Source organism: Scylla paramamosain, chromosome 9, assembly GCF_035594125.1.
Source record: "Scylla paramamosain isolate STU-SP2022 chromosome 9, ASM3559412v1, whole genome shotgun sequence".
In the NCBI taxonomy this organism is placed as follows: Eukaryota; Metazoa; Arthropoda; class Malacostraca; order Decapoda; family Portunidae; genus Scylla; species Scylla paramamosain.
In genome coordinates this window covers 5,678,248-5,701,700 of record NC_087159.1, presented here as the reverse complement: position 1 = coordinate 5,701,700, position 23,453 = coordinate 5,678,248, and the positions used below count along the sequence as shown (strand labels likewise).

General features: G+C 41.4%; 1 long non-coding RNA gene across 1 annotated transcript; it reads left to right on the top strand.

Moving 5' to 3' along the window:
• Nucleotides 1–10,032: 10,032 nt before the first annotated feature.
• Nucleotides 10,033–12,764, top strand: LOC135103464 (uncharacterized). The gene is made up of 2 exons (XR_010270053.1): nt 10,033–12,075; nt 12,124–12,764. It is a non-coding gene; the product is annotated as an uncharacterized LOC135103464 (long non-coding RNA).
• The last annotated feature ends 10,689 nt before the right edge of the window (nt 12,765–23,453 follow it).

The window sequence follows — 23,453 nt, the reverse complement described above, 5'->3', positions numbered from 1 at the left end:
TTCATTCTTTATTTTTATTCTTTACTATTTTTATTTATTTATTTTTTTTTCGTCTCGGGAAGAACACTATGCAGCATATTGATGCATAACTAAGAACAACGAAAGAACTAAGCAATAAAGTACATCGTTGTGCCTTGACATCCATCAGCCAAAGCACCAAGTGGCCCGCTGCAGCCTGGACGCCTCGTGACGCAGTCCCTTTGTGGTGCGTCATGATGGCATGCTGACACGACCCATGTGTTGCTGAGCTTTGAGAATGTTACATTTTATCACTTAATAGTAGTGAGAGAGAGAGAGAGAGAGAGAGAGAGAGAGAGAGAGAGAGAGAGAGAGAGAGAGAGAGAGAGAGAGAGAGAGAGAGAGAGAGAGAGAGAGAGAGAGAGAGAGAGAGAGAGAGAGAGAGAGAGAGAGAGAGAGAGAGAGAGAGAGAGAGAGAGAGAGAGAGAGAGAGAGAGAGAGGCTCAAAGGTAGATATGGACAGGTGCTGCAGATGAGGGGACTCCTTTTTTCGAGCAGGCATGATTTTTTTCTACCTTTCAAGTGCGGGGAGGAGCGCGTCAGGCGAGAGCGAGCAGAGGCAAACACTCCCACGAAAAAAATTTGGTTGGCTACTTTTTTTTTTAGGCAAAACGGCGTTTCATAAAAGTTGCCTTTTTTCATAACGTTTCCGACTATTTTCTTTCCTTTTTTTATTAATACATTCTAGTTACTGTTATCCTGAAGACGTCGGGAAGCAGGAGCGGCGGCAACATCAGGCGTGGGCAAATCCTCTTACGCTGTCAGGAGCACATTTAGCGAGTAAACTTTTTGGGGCGAAACAAATGGGTGTCTTAACGTCCTACCCAGCAGCGTCTCCCCCAGCACCATCTTATCCTCCTTTACGGGTCCCCTCGGCGAAATGACACCTTGGGAAACCTCACCTAGGAAAACTCTAGTAATCCACGTGTCTTACTCCTCCCTATTCCTTTTCTCCTGCTTCTTCTCTTCCTCCTTCCACTTTCACCTGAACTTCCATTTTTGTCCTGCCGGAGACACAGCAACACCTTCAAAGCACTGACTTTTCTTCCTTTGGGACAATTCGTCTCACCTGCATTCTGATGCTCATAACCTTGAATAACAATTTTTTGGCCATCCCTGTCTCTCATGCTCGAACGAGAGGTGAACGCCCGGGCAGAGTGCATCTTATAAAGTTAGTCCTTACTTTTACTCCTTTCCTTCTTCTCCAGGTGGAATCACGACGCGTGCAGGAGGGAAGGAAGTAGGGAAGGAAAACTCACTAATCTGGCAAGTGACACTGTGCTCACTTAAGACTCTAAGGTATTTGGAGGCTTGAGGGGGCGGGAGTAGGGAACGCAAACAGCCACGAGTGTTACTTTAGGGCAAATCCAGGACGTTACAGTTTACTTTTCTCGTGTCTCTCCAGGGCCTCATTCCTCAGCCAACCCGGAAGGTAAATGAAGAGTTGGATAATTAGTAATGTGTGTGTTATTTATTTCATGTCTCTATCTCCACTCCTGGTACGAATCGAGGTAAAGCTTTGTAAGTATAGAGAGATAAGGAGTTAGTCGTCAAAGGTAGGAGGTATATGGGGAAAAGTTCAGTATTTTTTTTTTTTTTTTTTTTTGCTTTCGAGTGGCTGGAAGGGTTTGCTTAAGTCATCACCACAGTCTTTCATCATCACCATCATCACAATATTCTGGGAACATTTACCTTGTACAAACACACCTAGGCCTAGATTTCTTATGTAAATAGTGGAGTTATGTAACGTAAAACTGAACCACCACCACTGCCACTGCTACATCAACCACCACCAGCACCACCATCACGGCCATCTCCACCACCGCCGCCGCCACCACCAATACCACCATCACCACCACCACTACCACTACCATCGCCACAACCACCACCATATCGCCTCCTGGTTTGCGCTCGAACGACCTCCTATGAAGGCAACTCACGTTGCCTGTTGTAAAGCCTCACATTTTCCCTCCTCCTAATCATGCTACTGAAAAAAAAAAAAATTCCAGAGGTAAAAAAAAGTAATTGTTCGCACGCAAACACACGCACACAAACTCACACACACACACACACACACACACACACACACACACACACACACACACACACACACACACATTTGGGAAAGAGACGACTGAAAAATCATTATTTCCACCATCGTTGCTCTCCATCCGATACCTGGAATTTTTGTATTATTCTCTAAGAGACACAATATAAACAAATATATTAGTGCTATGAGATTGAAATGAACACAGTATTACTTTTTCACTGTTACGCATCCTTCACACAGCAGTCTTTCTCGTAAAGGACTAAAAAAAGTAGTTATGCAAATATACATGTTTATAATACGATACACTATTCTCAAGAAGGTTTCGTCCTCTAATTTTAAGCATACATATGAAAGTAGTCCTTCTGGAAGTTTTCTGATTTATAAAGTTAAACAAACACACACACACACACACACACACACACACACACACACACACACACACACACACACACACACAAGCATGCACAGGTTCTCAGATATTCAGTTATGCCAAGTATTTGCATAACCGTAACTTCCCAAATAGAGGAGTGAAGCGGCGGGGAGGTGCTGCTCACTTCCTTCCTCTTGCTCCCTCTGTCCTCCTTCATTCCCGTGCATTCACCAAGCTTACAATCACATTAGCAAACTTCCAATGCATGAGAATATCGCCGACTGTTATATTTATTTTCCCGTGCTTAATGTAATGTATTTCATGAATCCCTTAAACCAGTTATTGGAGGATTATCTTTGATAGAAGCAGGGAATATTTATGTAAAACGAGACTCATCTAGAATTTAAATTGCAAGAGAAAAACAACCCTAGTATTAATTGTGTCCTAATTACAACGCTTACATTTTTTTTCAAGGCTACAGTCACATTATCAAATTTTGAATGCACGACAACTTCACCGGCTACAATGCTACAGGTTACAGTAAAATTCCTCTCATCCGGCATTCGAGTACCCGGCAGCTTCAAGTATCCGGCACATTTTTCCCCGAGCCTTAAAATCAATAAAAAAATCAATGTGTACTCGTAAAATCGATTAAAATTCCCGTGCGAGGCATAATTTGTCCCCTCGCCACCAGAGCGCACTGCTTCGCGCCAACCGCGGCCCACTGCACTGTGTTTACTCAGTGACTCAGTCCCGCGTGTGCACTGTTTATCGCCTGACGCCTTCATCATGCCTAAAGTTGTAGAAAAGAGGAAGCGTGTTGTGCTTACACTTAAGCAGCTGATCAGATCAGCTGATCTTTGTTATGGTAAGATGCGTGAGTGTAGGGTGGTGGTGATTGTGGACATAATTTCACTTCTATTCAAGTATCCGGCAATATTCAAGTATCCGGCATGTCGGCGGTCCCGTTGATCCCGGATAAGAGTGATTTTACTGTATTTATTTAATGTAATGCATTTTCTGAACGCCTTAATCAGCTCATGGAGAATGATCTTTTATGAAACAAATATTTACGTGAAGCGAGATTGATCCACAACTGCGAGCCTAAAATGCAAGGAAAAAACAACCTCTAAATATAAGTTTTTTTGTTTTTTTTTCTGAATCCTTCACCAAGAAAATGCGATGAAGCAATATCAGTTTCATGAAGTGCCGATACCAAGGTAAGAGTCACCTCCAGTGGAATTACACGTCAGAACCGACGTGTGGGGTGTGAGATTATTTAGAAATCCCATCTCGAGTAAATTCACGAGTTAATTAATTTCGAGGATAACTTGGCCTTGTAGCAATTTGTGTCCTGCGAGATTTGAGGACACGTAAATTTCATCATCCGAGAGAATAAAAAAAGAAACATATATTTTTACCCAGTGAGATTCATTAAGCTCAGCGTCACGTGCGCGGGACAGCATTCCACTGAGCTGCTCAGGACGCGACCTTGAATTATCATCTTCACAGTCCGAGATTTTGCGACAGAAATGATATTCACGATGCACTATCGTGACTTGCTTCTAAAACTGGGCCGTATTTTTCTTTCCTCAAACCGAATAATATAAGTTTCCACAGCACCCTCAGGCAGCAGCGGCTCCTGAGACTCTTGGGTGGTGCAGGGTGTATCTGCGGCTCGTGCTGGCGTGTTGGTGTGAGGGACGCGGCGTGGCGGTGACAGGTGGCGGTGCAGTGTCAAGTCTGTCCCAGGTAAAGAGGAAAAAGTTTTTTGATTCCAGTTTGTTTCCGAGATCCAAAGGTATTTTGTCTTTTATTTTATATATTTATTTTTTTTTCATATTTATGTTGTTATTAGTGCATTTTGATGTGCCGTAGTTGAATAAATATCGGACTTCTCCTAATAACGATAACAAATTTTCTTAACTCACACTCTTTGCGATCAAAGTGGCACGCAGTCTATCTCGTATTTTGCATCCATGTTGTAACTTTTTTCTATAGTTTTCAATTAATCGATGTTTATTAAATATAATTTTTTTCCTACATCTTTCTCAACCTTTTCTTTCGGAGTCAAAGTGGCACCCAGTTTATTCTGACTTATGTTGTAACGCTGTTTTTTTTTTTTTTTTTTTTTTTTTTTTTACTTATTTCTCTCTCTCTCTCTCTCTCTCTCTCTCTCTCTCTCTCTCTCTCTCTCTCTCTCTCTCTCTCTCTCTCTTCTGACGTTTTCAGTCTTCTTTCTCTCCGGGTGTAACCCATTTCTATATAAGGTCATAGTTTCTTGGTTGTCTTATTTACCTTTCCCTGCCCTGCGTATCTCTCTCCCCGCATAACATTTACCATGTCATCCTTCCATCGCGAACGACAAACTTATCCTGGTAACGATGGTCAAACTTCTGACAATAATCTGCATTTCCGCTTCTTGTCTATTTCCTCCTTACTAATAACACAGTTCTCTCGCCTTCAGTCCCTCGCTATTTATTACTAATGATGGATCACCCTTCCCGACCTCCCTCTAGCAAGAGAATCAGATTGCTTTCCTCCTGTATGCACGTACGTTAATTTATAAACCTTTCATTAACACTCCTTCGCCCCTCACTCTCCCATCACTCAACATGATTTTTTACCTGCCTTTCTTTTGCATATCCAATTTACTACCAGACAGGTGTGCATAATTTCCTGGGTACACTTTTACTTGATGTGTTTTGCAGTATCCTTCGTTCCCTACTTCCTCGCGTCTGCTGCTACTTTTCTTCACTACATTCTCGTCCTCCTTCCCCGCCTTCCCTCGTCCTCCTCCTCCTCCTCCTCCTCCTCCTGCATCTCTCGGTGTCCTTCCCGGCAAGGATCCAATTAAGGTTTGGAAGTGTCAGTATGACGCCTTGAGGGAGGGAAAAAATAGGAGGAAAGAGACACACTAATTTGAGCTGGCGAAAAGTTATCTAATTGGCAGTGATGCATTTGTCTTCCTCTCGTCTTTATCTGGCTTTATGTCAGCGTGTTTGTCTGTCTGTCTGTTGCTTGTTTATGTTTTCGTGTCTCGGGTGGTCTCTGTGTGTCTGTACTTGCCCGTCTCTGTTTTGTGTCTTTGTTTGTCTTATTTCTCGTCTCCATATTTCGTTGTCTTTCTATGTTTTTTTCTCTTTTTATCCCTTTTGAGTCCGCTTCTGTTTCGAAGTGTCTACCTATGTGTTTGTTTTCTGACCTTCCCCCCTATCTGTATTCTCTGTCTATTCAAGTTTCTGTCTGTTTGCCCACCATTTCGTTTTTCTGTCTGCATATTTGCCTCTCAGCCTATCTGTTCGTTTGCCTGCGTTCTATGACCAGGTACCGAATTACTTCACCAATCGATTCTTGTATCTCGCTGTCTCCACGCGAATAAGAGGAGGAAAGGGAGCAGTGCGATAGTCAACAAATGGACGATGAAAGTCAATACACGTGCAGTATATGATGAAGGAAACGAAGGGAATAACAGATTTTTACTAAGAAGGAAATGCAAGTCAAGGATGAAGGGGAAACAAACACGAACGTTAGATGTGAAGACATAAGAACGCAAAGGGGAAAAAAAAAAGGACAGTAAGGCACTTCAACAATACGATGTAAGGAATGAAGGACCTAGTGACTCTACTAAGGAAAAGCGAGTAGAAATTGTACGTAGTGTAAGGGACAAACAAGGAAAAACAAGGGACGAATCCGTGGAATTCAGTAGCGGCTCAGGGAGGTTTTGTCAAGAGAACCTCACAAAATAGAGATGGTGCATCAGTTGTGGTTTATAAAAGACAGCACGTAAACAGAAAAGAAGATCAGGGACTTCTCAGAGATGTGTTGAAGCCGACAGCATTTCCCTTATTCAGAAAATAAAAGTACTGGAGCATGGCTTGGAAGTCAAATATAAGGACGTCAAAGGAAACTAAGAATATCGTGATAGACTCATTACACACTATAAGGTTATTAATCAATACATATAAAAACAAAAACAAACTAAATTTCCAAAGCATTTCATGATCTTATCCCCAGCTTCTCTACTAAGAGGGTTTCACTGCAAATTCTTAAGTGATTTTTGTTGACTTTTGCCCACAGCACATGTACAGCTGTCTAGAATTACACGAAAGCTCCACAAGATCAAAGAACAAAATTTTTAGCTCCTCTGCACACGCGCACAAAGATAAGATTTAACCACAGTATCCACGCGGACTAGAAAACAACACTTCTTATTTCCTTCAGCTTCTGGGAGCGTTTGTCTCAGCAAAATCCACATTTCTAGGGAAACAGCCTTGAAACTGAGACCCAGACAAGTAAAAACTGTCGCTCCGGACAACCTTTGCCTGCGGCGACACACTCGAGTTTGCAAGACTCTGGAAAACTGTTTGATATTGGCCTTCCTTCTTAAATGATAGAGTGTTTTTAGTCTTCTCCAACGAGGTGCCCGCTCACAGCATTGTGAGGTAATGACAGAGAAGAGCAGCGCATCCCTTCTAAAGTCCCACCGCCAGGAAAAACAAACACGGTCCCGTCTTTTGACGGGGAGAGATTTGCCATCCCGTCCAGCGCCTCCCAGCCAGACTCAAGACGCACATCTGACGAACCTGCATTCCACTATCCCACGTGTGTGTGTGTGTGTGTGTGTGTGTGTGTGTGTGTGTGTGTGTGTGTGTGTGTGTGTGTGTGTGTGTGTGTGTGTGTGTGTGTGTGTGTGTGTGTGTGTGTGTGTGTGTAGGTATATGGGTGTGTGTGTGTGTGTGTGTGTGTGTGTGTGTGTGTGTGTGTGTGTGTGTGTGTGTGTGTGTGTGTGTGTGTGTGTGTGTGTGTGTGTGTGTGTGTGTAGGTATATGGGTGTGTGTGTGTGTGTGTGTGTGTGTGTGTGTGTGTGTGTGTGTGTGTGTGTGTGTGTGTGTGTGTGTGTGTGTGTGTGTGTGTGTGTGTAGGTATATGGGTGTGTGTAGGTGTGTGGGTGTATGAGTGTGTGTGTGTGTGTGTGTGTGTGTGTGTGTGTGTGTGTGTGTGTGTGTGTGTGTGTGTGTGTGTGTGTGTGTGTGTGTGTGTGTGTGTGTGTGTGTGTGTGTGTGTGTGTGTGTGTGTGTGTGTGTGTGTTTTGCCATTGTTTCCAATACCACGCATCTATTATTTTTCTGTCTTTATTTAGCTTTCACATAAAAAAAAAGAAAGAATGAATAAATAAATAAATAAGAACGCATGCTAGATATAGACTTCTCAAAGATCAAGTATTTCCAGTGAACGACCCACGCGCGATGTACGAGTAACCTTTCACCGGGACGCAATAATTGGTTTGATTTTAATGCCTGGAGTCTGGTCCGACTGTATCCATGTTTTCAAATAGGCATTCCAGATAATCCATTTTGTCCCTTGTCATCTGGCGCCCGAGTCTATTATTTCTCTCTTGCTTTGCTATTCGATCCCTGCCGTGTTTCAACGATGTATTTCGAAGAGGTCTTCGGTGCTGACTTAAAAAATAAAGATTTTTTTTATTTTTATTAATTCATTTTTACAGCGCTGGTTAAGAGGGCAAAAATGATGACGCAGAAAGCATGTTCTAAGGGGCTGTTTTAGAAAAGTGGGATTAAAACCTATGAAATATTATGGGTGAAAAGGTAAAATTCCACGTCCCTTTCATTTAACTTAAAGAGGAGAAAAAAAAAAATGCGACCAAAAAGGAGTGTAAAAATGGAAAGTGTTCAGAGATTGTCATTAAAAACTCAGCTATTTATGGATAAAAGACCAAGTTTTCCACTCCTTCTAACGGTGGAGAATTGTTTATCCGATGAAGAAATGAGAAAAATAAAGAAAGATGACGAAAAGTGTTCCGGTGGAAGGATTTTGGAAGCTGCAATAAAAGAAATGGGAAATTTCGGATAAAAATATCACATTCCAGACAACTCTAATTTGTTTGGCGACTGAGAAAGAAAAGAATAAGAAAAAGATTATTAGAAGGAAGGTTTACAGAAATTGCGTTAAACAAAACTTATATTTTTAATTATACAAACATACCTTATAACAAAACTATTAAATCTCATATATGTAATAAAATGATATACACAATAACAGCTAATACCTAACACGATCAACAACTAGTAAAAAAAAATAATATATCTGATTATATATATACCAACCTTACAATACCACTAATACACCTAGAACAGCTACCAACCTAACATACATAGCAGTACCTAATACCCAACATGATTAACAATGAAATAATAACATACATTACCTTATTACATCACTAATACATCTAATAAATCTAATGGCCTAACCTAACCTAATACCTAACGTTACTATTAGCACCTCTAATATACATGGCAGCATAAAATGTTCAAACTCAACTTCTTGTTTCGATTTTTCTTTACTTATCCCCTCCTCTCTCTCTCTCTCTCTCTCTCTCTCTCTCTCTCTCTCTCTCTCTCTCTCTCTCTCTCTCTCTCTCTCTCTCTCTCTCTCTCTCTCTTTCTCTCGATAAACGCTGAGCTCCATCTTATCTTTTCCAAATTAGTTATGGATTCCCGGGCCTCGCGTGCCGCTTGGGACTCAGGTGACGGACGACCTCTTGGCCTCCTGCGGCTTCATTTCCTCCGCCGCTTGTTCGTGTTCTTCATTTCCAGCCTGATTCTTTTTTTATCTGCTCTGGCCTCGTATGATTTTTTTTTTCAAAGAGTTCCTTATCTCATCTTACATCTGTCCCCTCCTCCTCCCTCCTCCTCCTCCTCCTCCTCCTCCTCCTCCTCCTCCTCCTCCTCCTCCTCCTCCTCCTCGTCACACTAATGAAAACCATAAAGACTATTGTCTCTGACCTTGAAAAAAACTTTGTCTATTTGTCTGTCTACCTGTTCATCTCTCTGTCTCTGTCTGTCTGTCTGTCTGTCTGTCTGTCCGCCCACCACAATCTGGTAACTTAGGAAAATTGTGGGGGTGAGGCTGACGAGAGAGAGAGAGAGAGAGAGAGAGAGAGAGAGAGAGAGAGAGAGAGAGAGAGAGAGAGAGAGAGAGAGAGAGAGAGAGAGAGAGAGAGAGAGAGAGAGAGAGAGAGAGAGAGAAGGGGGGGGGGGTGTTAGGCCAGAAGAATAGACAAATAAACAGGTAGAGAGAAAGCCAAGCAGAAAGACAAATGGCATACAGATACAGACAGACAGGCAACTAACAAATCAACCAGACCGACATACACACAGACAAACAGACATATATAACTCGCCAGACGAAAAAAAAGACGTGATTGCTTTAAAAGAATGGAGGAAAGAAAAAGAAAATAATCGATAGAGGGACAAAAAGGTCTTTCTTCATAAGGTTGCCTCCCTCCCCGGCGGGTCTTCGGCGGGGAATTGGGTGCGACCATTCAGGAAGTTAGTCAAGGTCACGGCAGCTCGAGGAACGGCGCCATTCAAATTTAAATTGCGTAAAAAAAGTATGAGGGAAAATTCGTGGGAAAGCTTCAAGCATAATATATATATATATATATATATATATATATATATATATATATATATATATATATATATATATATATATATATATATATATATATATATATATATATATATATATATATATATATATATATATATATATATATATTATCACTGAATGTACTAATGAGGTTTAGTGAGTGGTCGTCACTCCACCCTCATTGCTCAACCAGAAGCACACGAGCAATTATAGATGAGGCAACTACGTTCACTGCTGCCTGTTAAAGGGAAAGTGATATGAACACACACCGTTGTCACTTGTGGGTCTAAGATGGCCAAATCTAAGATTACCTCTGCTCCCCATCCTATGGCGCCTTTGTTCAGCATGCACTTGGCTGTAATTTTCAACTCATGATATGGAGATCGGCCACGCAGTCTGATCCTCTAAACTTAGAGCCTCTCAAGGATGATGGAAAGTAAAAGAAGATGGCGTTACAATGAATCCAATCTCATTTCCACCACATGTGTCTAATGCACCAGCTACCATTCTGTAATAGATCAAGTGCGGCTGCTCCACCAGGCGGCCATCATCACCAGGGGTTGTTGAGACGGGGACTTGATAAAAATTATTTCATAATGACGTTAGAACACGCTTTGCATGAAAATAGGTGTATGGCAACTTCATTAGAGGGAAGACAGAATTTGGTGAGGCAGAGCAAGGATGTCTGGTGGCGGGAGGGAGGGAGTTGGTGGGGTTGGAAAGAGAGGACAGGGCGGGACGGAGGAGGAGACTTGGAACTTTAGAGATGAGGTAACTGGACAACTTTGGTATGAAGTGTCCCGGAAGAGAGGAAGAGGAGGCAGGGAGTATATGAATAGCGTGAAATAGTAAGGAAAGTATTATGTTAAATAAGGGGAAAATGAATTTTGGTGGCATTGCTAGCGCTGTATATCAAGTTACTGGACAACATTGGTATGGAATGGTATGGAGGAGAGGAAGAGGAAGCAGAGAAGGAATGAATGGCTTGAAGTCACAACAGGAAAAAAAAAAAAAGCTGTATTATGCTAAGTATGCTGTAAGAGAGAGGGAGAGAGAGAAGCTTAGTAAGAGAAGACTTTTGAAATTACGAAACTACAAAGATAACGCTGGTAGGGAGTGACCTACATACGAGGAAGAGGGAGAGGAAGAGAAAGCAAGAGAGAAAACGAATGGCTTGGGATGGTTTAACGAAATATCAGTTTAGTTTAGGGATACTGAAATTTAATTGGTAGAGAAAGGGAACGGAGCAATATAGAGAGACGTGTGCCAAACTTTATGGAAGCGAAACAGGGAGAGTTGAATGGTCTGAAGTGGTAAAAAAAAAAGTATAAAAAAGTATGAAGTTTGGTAAGGGATAGTGAGGCTTACGTAGAGGAAGGCGAGGAAGGGGAGAGAAGTAGGCCATGCGTACAGAGGAACGTGAGGCTTAATGTAGAGAAACGTGCTGGGACGGAACAGGAAGGAATATGGAAAAGAATGAAGTCAGTCAGGCATGAATTTTGTGTCGATAATGAAGGAAGGGGAAGGTGGCGAGTGAGGCAAGGGATAAGGGCGCGCAGAAAATAAGGGGAAGAAAGAGGCGGGCGACAGCTTGGTGGGCGGGCGAGGCGGGGGTGTTGCGTGGAAGGAAAGGAGGAGGAAGGACATAACATTTCTTCACGGGCCATATAATTGTCAGATTTGGCCACTTGTTATAATGGCGTGAGTGGCAGCGGTATGTCTTCCCTGTTGACACCTCTCACCTCACACTCTCACACGCTTTGTTGATAATTTCGCTTTTATTGCTTGAAATTAGGAGTCACACACAGCAGCGGTCACCTCCTTAATTACGCCTGTGTACATTATTTTCTCTTTTTCTTTTCAGCTTTCTTAGTTACTGTCACCCCACCCCCCTTCTCTCTTTCTCTCCTTGATGGCGCGAGATTGACTGGAAAATGGAAAAACTGTGTTCTTTTCACATCTACTTTACTCCCGTCACCGCCACAGGACGTAAAGGTCTCAATAACTCATCAATTTGTACAGGAGGAAATATTGAGTGGCGGAGGCTAACTTCTTTCCATCATCTGGGAGCGTATGCTATTTCCTTTTCTTTCGTTCATTTTTCAAGGATGTATTATGACATTACATGAGAATGAGGGAATTACATACCAGCAGGGAGGCACAGGCTTGGTATAATGGTGTTGTGGAGGAGGAGGAGGAGGAGGAGGAGGAGGAGGAGGAGGAGGAGGAGGAGGAGGAGGAGGAGGAGGAGGAGGAGGACGTTATGAGAAATGCGTGCGGCTCGTGTCCATTCCTGGCCCTCCATCCTGCCCAGCGACTCCCTCTCCTCCCCTCGGCCAGTCCCTCCCTCCTGCGCGCGTTACTCAATCCAAACAAATGTCCCGTGATTATTCGCCAGGATATTTACAGTTATTGGTGAAAATTTTTCCTCGATCTTACATAATGGATGCAACTCGTCTTTCATACACACACACCTAAAATATTCAACCTACAAGCAACACTTTTCATATAAATGCTGCATAATTTGTTGTACTGTGGCATTTTCTTCTGCGTCTAACAAAAATGAAAGTGGGTTTAAGTTTATATTTCATGCATTAAGTGTATAATTAACCAGAGTAGGTCGTCTTGCATGAAATTAAAGAAAAAATAAAAGTAAATGTCTAGATAATACTTGTGAAGGAGGATATGCACTCAGCAGGGCTTCCATGAAGTGAAGAAAGCAGAAGTTTGAATTGTGCAGTGTAGTAATGTGAAAGAGACAAAGCACTGACTGAATCACATGTATACATATAATGATTCTTTTGTAGCTTTTAGTAAAAAATATATACTAAAAGTTATTGTTTCTATTTGTCTATCATGAAAGTTTCGAAACCAAGGTTAATTTTTATAAAAGAAACAAAATCATAAAACAAAACGGTCAAGAACCTTAGCAAAAAAGTAAGAAAAGTGAAGTGTAAAAAAATTATCTTTGTTGAAGTTTCTACTCGACATTAAGGTCACTGAATGGCAATCAATCAAACATTTCACGATGAAATGCCACAGAAGGCAACTGCTCAAGGTAAAGGTTTTGGAAATCTTTCTTTTCACTTTTTTTTTAGGAGCAGCAATTCAACTGGATTTTCTCTTATCTTTGTGTCCTTAATGGCCTCTTTCAAGCACTCACACACACACACACACACACACACACACACACACACACACACACACACACACACACACACACACACACACACACACATTAAAAGACAACAAATTCATTAAGGAAGATTTAGTCTATTACCTTCAGTCAGAACCACTGGGACTTCATCTGTTTCCATTCTTCTAAGTAGTTTTCACAAAGGGATAATCTCACAAGACAAGCTTCATAACTAAAAATAACTCCTCTTTTATTCACTGTGACAAGAGTTACGTTTTTTTTTTTTTTTTTTTTTATCTAACTTGCATAAAAGAAAAGATTACCTGATATATTATGTATTGTCATTTACTCGTAGGGAATATATAAATATTTTACGTTTCTCTCTCTCTCTCTCTCTCTCTCTCTCTCTCTCTCTCTCTCTCTCTCTCTCTCTCTCTCTCTCTCTCTCTCTCTCTCTCTCTCTCGTCATGATAGGCGTTCTCCACCTCCTCTACCGTTTCTAAGTTAAGGAAACTTCCCTAACTTCTCCTTCTCCTCCTCTTCCTATCGCTATCACTCCTGCTCCTCTATCTTCTTCGTTCTCCTATTCCCCTTCCTCTTCCTCCTCCTCCAGACAACAACGCCAACTGTAACAATACTTATTCCTCGAGCACTATTATATCTTATCGTTCATTCGACTCTTCAAACAAGACGTTCCTTACTCGTCTTGTTCATAAATTTATGAATAATTCTCCGTCACTTACTTTTTGTACCGACTCATTTTCTTTCTTGGTGGTTAATGATTAACTTGTTGTGTTTAATTCTTTCACATTCTTTCGTCCGTCTTTGCTTCCTGCTTCCATCCGCTTACATATTTTTTTCACTTTAACTTGCAGAATTTTGGGAAGCTTCGTTCATGCTCCATTAGCATCTTTACGAGCGCTGCTCAATGCAACACAGGGTCTCTGCAACTTGCATATTGCTACATTGCATTACAAACTAGTCCTGCTCCAACTTTAATTCTCCTCAAGTGAAAATAAACCCAATCTTATAGCAATTCGAGGGGAAAAGTTTTCACTCTTTTTGTTCGTTGTTCTCCGTCGTTGCTCTCACTGACTTCTCTCCTCCTCTTCCTCTTCTTTCTCATGCATAGGTATATCCTACTTTTATTCCACTCCGTTTCTCTTTTCAAAGTCAGTACTTAACATTCTCCTCCTACCAGGCTCCTGCGGAAGTACGTGGATTGGCCGCGGCAAGACTCTCGCGGCTCCTGCCATCTGCACCTGAGTCTCGCCCTTGACCTTCCCCAGCGAGGCGGTGAAGAGCGAGCATGCAAAGGAAACATTCAAGGAAGTCTGGCATCCTCGTCTTTCAGAGCACTCTGCCTTACATTTTCCGCCTCTCAGCTCCTCTCCCTCTTCTCAAAGTCTAGCTCACAGCCTCCTGAGAGGGGGAGGTGCTCCACAATCCTCACTTGGCTGCATTTTTTAGCTCCCGGAGGAAGGCGTTCCCAGGAGCTGCGTTCCCCGCCCTTCCCACATCAATGCCTCGACTTCGCATCTGCTTTTCCACGCCGTCAGTGCCTCGGAATTTTGGATCTTGCGAGGCATCTGCACTCACTAACAGACGGAACACATTTGCATCACCTAATAAAATACTCATCTTGCTGACTGACTTCACGTGCTTTCATTTCACCTCAGTTCCCGACGCACGATATTATTTGCTCATGGAAATGTTTCATGTGTGTCTATTACAGTAGCACTGATGCTGACTTTTTCAAAGTTAGCATCAAAATTAGCATGACAATATAAATATGACACATCTAGTAGAAGTATCGACATATACAACCGCTATGGAAGAGAATCTGGCTTAATTTAGTCTGAATTTAACTGAACTACAAATATACGGAAAAAAAAACATTTTCATAATATATATATATATATATATATATATATATATATATATATATATATATATATATATATATATATATATATATATATATATATATATAATACTCAAATAGATAAAAATGAGAAATTTCCATAAACAGTACACTAAAATGTAATTCCTTCCTTTTTTAAGCAACCTCAATCAGTACCTACAATTAATGACGGCACCCCTTGTTGCTGCCAAGAAAAATGCAACAATAATCGATGCCCAGCGGGAAGAATAGTGGACCTGGCAACGTCTCACTAAATATAGACGGCAACGTCACTGGGGCGTGTTGGTGTGACGGTAATTATGAAAGTTACTGTCGCAAGTGATGAGCCAAATGAGGCCCAGTAAAGTTATACAGAAGTAATTTAAGTTGAGCACCAAGCACTCGTAGTGTTGGCTGGCTCTCCTGGCGAAAGCGATGACGGGGCAGACCAGCGAGTGTTGCCGCGATGATTAGCCTGCCGGTCGATGTTACTGACGATCTTTATTAACCATCCTTCTCGTCCTATTCCGTGTCGTTATCATTAGAGGACGCACCGACTTCTCCTATGAAAACTGAACTACAAGACCACGTTATCAAGTCAATTATAAAAATACTTCCGACTGAATCATACAGCTACGTTTCATTTTCAATCTTCACTTAAACCCGACTTCTGCTTATTCGCGGCCTGATACAGTGAAATTCTCTTAATGGTATCTCATCTAGAGGTCGTATTAAAAAAGGCAGGGCTTGCAGATATAAAGATCTCACATATAAACGCTGTAAACGTAAAGGTACTTCGTTCAAGAGTCAGACTACCTGCGGCTCTTTCATTAGACGAGGGACGCAGAGATGACACCTTGATACTGCCACCTTACACAGTTAATGAGAGACGGGATTGCGCCGGTGTCACCTGTGCTACTCTGCGTCACTCAGAACTCAATTGTGTGAGATGAAGATAAAACTCACATGTTCTTTTGTTCCCTCAGATCTGCTAGATGACCGTGCTGGCTCTGCCACTCAGAACCTGCCATCACGGTCTTTGGTGGTGGTGGTGGTGGTGGTGGTTATAGAGAGGAATAAAAATATAGATAAACAGATACAGACTGCTAGATAGATACATAGGTGGATGGATGGATGAACAGATGGACGGATAGATAGTTAGTTAGTTAGATAGATAGATAGATAGATAGATAGATAGATAGATAGAGAGAGAGAGAGAGAGAGAGAGAGAGAGAGAGAGAGAGAGAGAGAGAGAGAGAGAGAGAGAGAGAGAGAGAGAGAGAGAGAGAAAATAAAAACCAAAGAAAACCGGACACGTATAGTCTTTTAAGCAAAACAATCAAACAAAAGACATTGCCATAAACACGAGACAAACAATGACACACAGAATCCTTTCCTTTAACACCTCCACCCCCATCCCCACAACCATCACCACCATCACTTATCACTGACAGTACCACATGCACTTGACACACACACACACACACACACACACACACGAACCCATACACCCTTTTCCCCCTCATTCAATCCTTTCCCCCTCGCCCAACCCTTCCCCTGTCACAACACAGCGGCGCCCTGCACTCCCCACACCCCTGCACTGCTTTATAAATGATGATTCCCTGTGAATCAAAAAAATATATATAAAAAAAGTAGGGTAAACTGTATATTATTAGTGAGAGAGAGAGAGAGAGAGAGAGAGAGAGAGAGAGAGAGAGAGAGAGAGAGAGAGAGAGAGAGAGAGAGAGAGAGAGAGAGAATAAAAAGATTCCATCGCCAACAATATACCGTCATATTCGTCCAGGCTCCATCGCTCCATAATAATATATCCCGTATTTGCCGCTCCACTTGTTACCCGGTCCATTATTTCCTCTTTTTCATGAAGCTCCACTATGAGAAAGGCACGACCAGCACCAGGAACGCCAATCGGAACGGGAACGGCAATGGGAACGGGAAAGGGGAACTGATAGGTAGGAGCAACACTGTTTTAGGAAGTGGTAAGGGTTAAGTCGTTAAGTGGAGGTGGTGAAGTAGTACTGAACTAGTGTTAAGTGGAACCCGTAACAAGATGCAAGGGTGAAGGTGGTGGAGGGTTACTGTGTTGTGGGAAGTGGAACGAGTGACATCGTACTAAGTGGAGTGGGTGGAGTAGTACTGAGCTGATGTTAAGTGGAACTCATGACAAGATCTAAGGTGAGATAAGGGGAGGTTGCTGTGAATGAATAAGATATAAGGAGGAAGGGAAGAAAAAGGGAAAAAAAAATATTCGAAAGATAAACTGAAACATCTGAACAAGAATAAATATAAAGGTAGAGTACTGAGGTGGTGTTGAGTGGAACCCATGACGAGATGAAATTTAAGGAGTATTTAAGTGAATGGATAAGAAGGTATACACAAAAACAAACGAGGAAAAATAGACGAAAGATAAGCTGAAATATATAAAAAACCAGGATAAATTCAGAGACAGAGAAAGAAGTAAAGAAATAGAAAAGACAAGAAAACGCAGTCATGTTAACACAGATGAAAAAAAAGATAGAAACAGAGCTCAAGAAAGAAAAAAATATATATAAAATGTCCTTCGAAACGTATACGCGAGAAAATAAAGCCCATGCTTTTTATTTATGGAACTGAGATAAAATAAAAAAAAAAAACGAAAAAAAGAAAAGACAAAGATAACGTATAAAAAATATAAAAATAAGTAACAGGAATGTAGAGCATTCGGTGAGTGAAAGAAAGAAAAAGAAAGAGAGGATGATAAGAAAAGAGAAAGAGGAGACAAAAATACAGATAAAGTATTGAGTAAAAGAAAGAAATGGAGGAGAAGAGAAAAAAAAAACTGAGGTAGAATCAGAGAGAGAGAGAGAGAGAGAGAGAGAGAGAGAGAGAGAGAGAGAGAGAGAGAGAGAGAGAGAGAGAGAGAGAGAGAGAGAGAGAGAGAGAGAGAGAGAGAGAGAGAGAGAGAGAGAGAGAGAGAGAGAGAGAGAGAGAGAGAGAGAGAGAGAGAGAGAGAGAGAGAGAGAGAGAGAGAGGAGGAGTCACCGTACTCATTCTTTTTTCGAATATGTAAAGTATATTTGCATATATTTTCTATCATTAATTTTACAGTATATTCCTCTCACAATTTCCTTGCCCCCACATACAGAAATTTTTAACCCTTCATACACTCATCTAATAAATATAATGCTATGAAATGAAATAAATATAATGAAATGAAACAAATACTACTTCATTCCAACAAAACGAAGAACAGAGAGGGAAAACCTGAAAATATTGTTTCCTTTTATTTCCCTCCTTTTGTGATCTAATCTATCTATCTATTGCCTCCTTTTTTTTCTTTCCTGCACCAGATAAAACTTCATCTTTTTCTTTGCAATCTCTTTCTCTCTTTTCTCTCCCTTCCTTTCCTCTCTTTCGTTCTAAGTAATTTTTCGGTTTATGCGGTGGGTGGGGGGGAGAGAAAGGAAGATATAAAAGAGGCGGATGTGTTTTATCAACTGCCAGTGTCGTTATTCGGCTCAAAAAAAAGTAAAAAAGAAAAGAAAAGTGAAACAATAAAAGAAGAAAAATATCTGAACACACTTGGTCGAATTAATTAACTGGATTGTCTTTAGTCTGTGTATATATTTCTTTTGTATCTCTCTCTCTCTCTCTCTCTCTCTCTCTCTCTCTCTCTCTCTCTCTCTCTCTCTCTCTCTCTCTCTCTCTCTCTCTCTCTCTCTCTCTCTCTCTCTCTCTCTCTCTCTCTCTCTCTCTCTCTCTCTCTCCTTCCCTCCCTCCCTCCCTCCCTCCCTCCCTCCCTCCCTCCCTCCCTCCCTCCCTCCCTCCCTCCCTCCTTCCCTCCCTCCTTCCCTCCCTCCTTCCCTCCTTCCCTCCTTCCCTCCCTCCCTCCCTCCCTCCCTCCCTCCCTCCCTCCCTCCCTATCCCTTACCCTCACCTTGTCCCTCCTCTCTCTCTCTCTCTCTCTCTCTCTCTCTCTCTCTCTCTCTCTCTCTCTCTCTCTCTCTCTCTCTCTCTCTCTCTCTCTCTCTCTCCACAACCTTTCCTCAACGCTTGGCCTACCGTCAAGACAATTGTATTTTCTTCCTCCTCCTCCTCCTCCTTCTCCTTCTCCTCCTCCTCCTCCTCCTCCTCCTCCTCCTCCTCCCCTTCCTCCTCCTCTTCATAACCCTCCTCCTGCTTCTTCTCCCCCTCTTGCTCCTCCTCCTTTTATTATATTTACTCCTTTTTCTCCTTTTTTTTCTTTTTTTGCACTTTGTCCTTTTACTCAAATATCTATCCCTCATTTTCTTCTCGCACACCACCACTACCACCACCACCACTTCCTCCTCCTCCTCCTCCTCCTCCTCCTCCTCTTGCTCCTCCTCCTCGAGCCTAAGAGGAAGACAGGTAAGCTCTTCCGCAAATCCAAAGGAAGAAGATAAGAAGAAAGACGATGAATAGGATGATGAGGAAGTGAGAAACCTGTCTGCTGGAAATAGGAAAATGAAAAGGCCAAAGTGAAAAGAATATGTATGAAAGGAAAAGAGGCAAGAAAGGAAGAAGTGAAGGGAAATTGAAGGACGGAGGGAGGTGGTGTTCAGAGAGAAGATGAGAATATGAAGAAAGGTAGGTGAACATTTTTCCATAATTAAAGGAAAGATAAGATGGAGCAGGAGGAGGAGGAGGAGGAGGAGGAGGAGGAGGAGGAGGAGGAGGAGGAGGAGGAGGAGGAGGAGGAGGAGGAGGAGGAGGAGGAGGAGGAGGAGGAGGACAGGGAAGAGGGAAGTTTCCTCTCCGACAAAGTTCTCCATTTTGTCCTATCATATTTTCCTCTTTTCTCTCCTTTTATTTCGTATTCTCTTTTACGTTTATCAGAGGAAGTTTAAATGACCCACTTTAAATATTCATCAGTGGAATACATACATATATTTACATCCACATACATACATACATGCAGAGCACAAACACAATGATACAGGCACAGGAAGACAGACAGACACACATACGGAAAGACAAACAGAAAGACAGGTAAATAGATATAAACTTAAAAACACACAAAACAAACTCTCTCTCTCTCTCTCTCTCTCTCTTAAAAGTCTCACAAAAAAAGAAAAAAAAGAACAGAGATGGCGACAAAAAGAGAAAAGTATAGGATGAAGCAGAGTAGGTCAGTGCAGCCTTCATGGGCCCTGCATCCTGCACCTGCCAGCCTGCGGGGCGAAGGTCGGCCGCCGGACTTCCTAAACACTTCCTGGTGGGCGAAAAAAAATACAGTGGTCACCCCTTCGTGTTTCTGGAAATCTCAGCGCGGTGGGTTTTGTGTGTGTTCCGAAAGAGTAATGATGAGGGAGGGAGGAAGAAAATGTGTGTGTGTGTGTGTGTGTGTGTGTGTGTGTGTGTGTGTGTGTGTGTGTGTGTGTGTGTGTGTGTGTGTGTGTGTGTGTGTGTGTGTGTGTGTGTGTGTGTGTGTGTGTGTGTGTGTGTGTGTGTGTGTGTGTGTGTGTGTGTGTGTGTGTGTGTGTGTGTGTGTGTGTGTGTGTGCTGGAATTTTTGTTATTGCGGTGTTGAGATTATATCCTTATTTTCATTGTTGTTTGTGCTACTGTTCTTAGCATTATTATTATTATTATTATTATTATTATTATTATTATTATTATTATTATTATTATTATTATTACTACTATTACTTATGACTTACTACTATTACTACTACAACTACCACTACTACTACTACTACTGTTACTACTACTATTACTACTACAACTACCACTACTACTACTACTACTACTACTACTACTACTACGATTACTAATAATACCTACCATCATTTTAGGGATAATCTTTCAGGTTAGATGATTAAATTAAAAATCAGATGTCTTATTCATACCCTAATCAAACCCACCTCTCTCTCTCTCTCTCTCTCTCTCTCTCTCTCTCTCTCTCTCTCTCTCTCTCTCTCTCTCTCTCTCTCTCTCTCTCTCTCTCTCTCTCTCTCTCTCTCTCTCTCATCAATAATCTTCACTGCATCCGATATAACCCTTCCTTGGCAGTAATTTATTCCTCCTGAGAAGCCATATTGTCGCCGCCGCCACTCCTCGAGCCGGGCTGCTTGTTCCCCGCCAGCAGCATCGACAGTGGTGGTGGTGGTGGTGATAGTATTAGTAGTAGCAGTAGTAGTAGTAGTAGTAGTAGTAGTAGTAGTAGTAGTAGTAGTAGTAGTAGTAGTAGTAGTAGCAGTAGTAGTAGTAGTGTAATAGTGGTGGTGGTGGTGGTGGTGGTGGTGGTGGTGGTGGTAGTGGCGGCGGTAATAGTAAGGATGGTGGTGGTGATGGTAGTAGTATTGTAGTGAAGGTAGTATTCAAAATTATAGTTGAATTTGTTGTACATACTGTCATTATCGTTATTATGTGCATGATTATTCTTATCAATTTTCTTCTTTCTCTTCTTCATTATCACCATTATCATTAACATTATTATCATTATTATTATTATCTCATCATCGTCCTCAACACTCATCATAACCATTATCATTACTAGACAAAGATAATTAATGCATCATTAACATCCAATTATAACTTCCCTTCCAACACTAAAGCTAAAAGAAACTATATAATCAAGAAACAAATCAATAGATACAGAAATAAATAAACAAAACAAATAATAATAAATAAAATTAATAAAAAGTAAATAAACAACTCAACAAACCTCACTGCAGGAATCAGATCCCCACCCAGAGAAGGTGATTCAACTTCAGACCGACTCGAGCTTTTCTTATTACGCGCCTGAGAGAAAGGTAAGAGCTACTGAGGTGCACGAAACCGTATTGATCTCCACTTGTAGGGAAGAACGTCAGATATTCTCTGCTCCTCCTCCTAACGGTAAATATTGCACAGAACATCTCCGTCTTCCTTCTTGCTTCCTGGCGATGTCCACGTGCCGGAAAGAAAAAAAAAAACGGCATTATGACTGAAAATAACACCTGTCTTTTGACGCGCCGGGAAGGTAAGGAAAGGAAAACGGGAATGTGAGAGGTAACAAGGCGACGGTGTGATTTCTTAGCCTCTTGTTTTCTTCGCTTTTCGTTTCTCTGTTTCTTCTTTTTGAGACTGAGTGGAATCTCTCTCTCTCTCTCTCTCTCTCTCTCTCTCTCTCTCTCTCTCTCTCTCTCTCTCTCTCTTTACACACTGACATTCAGCATTTTGTCAACCTTTTTTCTCGTCTTCGTATCTAACTATCTCGAAGGGAATCTGATCGTTTTCATCTTCCTGCTTTTGGAGTGTCTTGCAATTTCTAGGTCCTATGAATTAATCTATGGAAGCACAGAGTTGTTGATCACAGCACCACCATTCCTTCTCCTATCCCTCACACACATCAAAACAATCACAGGCGTAAATCAAAATGACTTACTGCCATCGAAGCACAAGATGATGTAGTTTCTCTTGCGCTTCATAAAATGTTCATGTGGAAATTTAGGTCATAAATTTGAAAGATCACACGAACAGTAAAAGAAGTGATCGAATATTTGATAAAACGTTTTAATTCATGTAGTTTGATTTTTGCTTTATAAACGTTCATAAGAGTTACTTAGATACGTGTCGACAGCACTGAAGGGGTTAAGGACTGAATATTCATCATTATATCCCTTAATTTCATAACTTCAGGTTTTCTATCCTTTTTCTAATATAAAAAAAAAAATTTTCAACAAGGTGTTTTCTAATATAATGATGTCACCTGAACAGCGGCAGTACCCACTTGTCGCCAGGTAAGGTAATGCCACTCACCTGGTGTCACCTTCGATTATTACTTCGCACGATCACATCATTCTTTGAAAAATACGCCGAATTTAAAAAGGATCCAGTGGCAAATTTCTTCTACATTACGTACGTATACGATGGGACGCTACGAGGTCTTTTTTTTTTTTATTAATTAGTTATCCATCAATACTTCTTTATCTTGAGGAGTTTCTATTTAGAATCCACTGGAGTTCATTTCACCCACAAAAGCTCCTCCATAGAAATATCACCCAATGGAAATTCCCCCCTGATACTTTCCCTCTCTTTTTCTGCAGCCTCTCCCATGTTCATAAAAGGTCTCATGATGCTCTTCTCCAACCTAATTTAATTTATCATAGGGGAAATTTCTTTTGAGGATTAAACCTTGTGGGTTGAATGTTTGTAGAGAGAAAACTTTTTTTTAATATTCAAATTATATACGTACTAATTGCTTGAAGTTCTTGATATTTGAAAATTGTATGAATATGGTGCAGTAATTATACGGGGAAATTTAGTTCAGCGTGACAAACTTTGTAAATTATTGTTTTTTTTCAGGTGTTTTGGCGGTAGCTCAATTTGCCAATATAGCGCAGGATTGCAACAACATCAATTTGATCACAGGCGTCGCCGGTGTAGCCACGCCAACCACCTGGTGTAGGACAGGTAAAGTGTTAATAGCACCAGTCGTTATCACCGCCACTATCACCACTATCACCACTACCACCATCGCTATCTTCATTTTTTCCATCATACTCATTACTACCGCTATC